The sequence below is a fragment of the Octopus bimaculoides genome, chromosome 11 (assembly GCF_001194135.2).
Source record: "Octopus bimaculoides isolate UCB-OBI-ISO-001 chromosome 11, ASM119413v2, whole genome shotgun sequence".
NCBI classification, from domain to species: domain Eukaryota; kingdom Metazoa; phylum Mollusca; class Cephalopoda; order Octopoda; family Octopodidae; genus Octopus; species Octopus bimaculoides.
This window is the reverse complement of record NC_068991.1, coordinates 73,353,472-73,357,097: the sequence shown is the minus strand read 5'-3', so window position 1 is coordinate 73,357,097 and position 3,626 is coordinate 73,353,472.

Genomic DNA, 3,626 nt, shown 5'->3' with positions numbered 1-3,626 from the left:
AAAAGAAATGGAAAAACTTTCAAAATACAAAGACCTGGAAATAGAGATAACTCGAATGTGGAGTCTAAAAACAGAAACAATTCCTATCATAGTAGGTGCCTTAGGTATAATAAAAAAATATTCAGACAAATACATAACAAAAACACCAGGACTTACAAATATATATAACATACAGAAAATTGCACTACTGGGTACTGCACACATTCTACGCAAAACACTTTCAATACAGTAAACATAAGAGCACCACAGCACATACCCAAGGCGCACAGAGCTGCGCTCGGTAATGAAGTGAAAGCACGTTATAAAAATAAAACTACTGAACAATAATAATAATAATAATTCACCGTTCGAACTGACAGAAAGATAGATGCAAATAGGCCAGACATTATATTGAAGGATTTCAGACAAAAAACATGCTTTCTAATCGATATGACCGTCTCACTCGCCATAAATGTAACTGTCAAGACCTACCAAAAACTGAGCAAGTATAAAAATCTTGAAATAAAAATTGGCCAAATTTGGAACCTCAAGATTAAAACAATACCTGTTGCCATAGGCGCTCTAGGGACGATAGCAAAAGGGGCAGATTGCTACCTAGTTCAGATACCAGGAAATCCCAAAATGGAAGAAATTCAAGAAATGGTACTCATGGGAACTACCCACATCCTACGTAAAATATTGTCTATGTAATCCCAAAATATTTCAATCTATAAACTCTGTCAAAATACTTTTAAATGTAGACAACAACAAAGCTCCTTTTGCTGTCATCTTAACGTCAGACTATCATCTGATAATCAAATTACTTTTAAAACAAACTTCTAATTTACTTAGGTTTTGACAGACATTCTCTAGAACGATACTCAGTGCAAAACCAAAAATATAGTCATAACACCCTAGCCATAACACCAACTTCAACTTATAACTTGTTGACACTTGAGGTCTCTGGGTGAGAGTTGGAGTCAACTTCTACAAATACAAAGCAAAACATAATAATAATAATGATGATGATGATGGTGGTGGTGGTGATGACGACGACGATGATGATGATGATGATAAGCATGGCCAGTAAACAAGTGCCACCTTAGTCTTCTGGCTGTAGACAGCTGACACATTCCATCATACTCAGCAAAATAAGCTGTGTGTTTTCATCAAATAATACCGATGGTGATATTGATGATGATAATGATGATGAGGAGGAGAAGGATGGTGATAAAATGGAAAGAATGTTATTGTAGTTACACTATTCTTAAGAAAAAGCGAATTTAATGCAAGAAACAGGACTGACGCCATCAATGCACCGGCTATTCCTGTTGTGATCTACAGATTTAATATCGTTTAATATGGTCCATCGTTGAGTTAAAATTTCCATAAAAGTACGCAACTTTCTCACGACGCCCGGCATGCTTCACCGAGAGCCAGAAGTGGAGAGAAAATACAATCCGCTAAATGAAAGAAAACGAAGATTAATGCAACTGCAACTATTTGTAAAGACAACTCCGTCGGTTTAAACATCTATTCAACGAACAATAAATAACTGGATGCTTGAATTTGGAAGTACCAAGAAACCAGACTCAGTACCAAAAGAAGCAAAGAAATATGTGTAGATCTCCGAGACTGATATGTAGTTAGACGAAGCAGAAGAACTCTCTGTGAAAGCAAAACAGATAAAAGAAACCAAATCCACAGGAATCTCAGAGCTAAATAGATGAAAACGTAAGGAAGTACGTGCTAAATACCCAACAAGAGCTGGCAATTCTGATGTTGAGATACACAGTAATCCCTCGACTATCACGTTCCAAAATCCCACGCGATAGGTGAAAATCTGCGAAGTAGAAACAGTACTGTACCGTGTATATTTATTATTATTTTTATAATTTGTATATATTTAGCTTATTATTTTTATATATTTAAATTTTCATAAACTCTCTTCCCCACTCTTAGGAGTACCCGTGTCTTCTCTGTTTTTGCATGTCGAGGGTGTCTCACGTTCTCTGCGCTTGGATTCGCTGCCGGAAGCCTTAGAGGGTGCAGAACATTTGGGGGACATGGTAGGGCTTGAAATAAATTAACAGCTTTACACAGAAAAGCAAAACAACACCACACACTCGCCTCCCGAGTTTTGTTTTCCATACAGCATATCCGGTTCTTCGTTTACTCATCTACGGTACACTACGTATTTTCTTTTAATGTATTTCAATTAATTCAAATTCCACCGAGGTCGACTCTGCTCTCATCCTTTCGGGGTCGATAAATTAAGTACCAGTTGTGTACTGGAGACGATTTAATTGACTGGCCCTCTCCCCTAAAATTTCAGGCCTTGTGCCTAGAGTAGAAAATATATTTTAATTAATGTGTTATACAGTGCAGCATTGTACTGTATTTTTATTTATTAATTCATTAATTTTAGGCGCGAAAATGCTTATTTTACCACAGAAGTAACCAAAATCTAAGTAAGATATAAATACCTATCGGCTGCAGAAACTCGTGATCTACTGAGGGGTCCGCGATATAAATTTACGGATATTATCCAGAAAAATCCGCGATGTACTGAGGGCGCGATATGTGAACCGCGATATGACGAGCAATTACTGTAAATTTATCGGTGGCTGTCTACGCTCAGACATGAATTAGAAAAAGAAAACTTTATTGTAGCAGTTCCGGATAAGTATGCTTCTGCAAGAGATTACCAAGCCAATATGCTTAGAAATAATGCTGCTCCTGCCTACCGTGTTCGTGGTACAACCAGAAAAACAATTGACCATGTCATGTTTGGTTGCTCTATGTTAGATTGAAGCGGATATGCTAATAGCTACGACAGACTTGATCGGTATTCCTACTGGATCGTATGCCATTGGTTTGGGCTCCCGTTTGAAAAGAACTGTCGGAAGTGTAAGTCTACTGAAGTAATAGAAAATACGACATCGCCGCCTTTTGAAATCTTAGTTTTCAAACCGATCGAGTTATTCAGGCTAATAAACCAGATATTGTACTGAAAAATAACATTGACAAAACATGTTTGCTCATAGATCTGTCAATCCCAGCAAACTCTGTGCAAATGTTTCATGAGTTAAGTAAATACAAGAACCTTGAAATAGGATCGCAAAAATGTGGTGTTTAAGAATGGCAACTGTAACTTTAGAATTAATATCAAATGGTGCCCTTAAATACCAATGATCAAATTCTAGGGAACAGAAAGTGATCAGAGCAATAGACAAATTATCTCTCATGGATACAGCTTAAATCCTCAGAAAAACACTATCAACTTGAGAATATTTGAATCTCTTAAAGCTTTTTTTTTTTAATTGCAAATATTGCAACAAGCATATGAAAGTTTAAATTATCTCTATTTGATCTCCGTTCCCTGAAATGTATCATTACTACACAAACACACACACACTCATTGTGAAGACGTGTACTTTGTTGTTTCTTGAGGCCTCAAAGAACTTGTATAAAACATAGCATTTACCACATAAACATAATAGCATTCTGCAAGAATCTGAAGATAACTTTTGCGATTTCAGGAGGCTCGTTCTCACCAAATTTCAATACATCCCCGCTTTTATATATAAAGCTCGTAATAGTTAAAATAACTATGATGATGATGATGATGATGATGATGATGATGA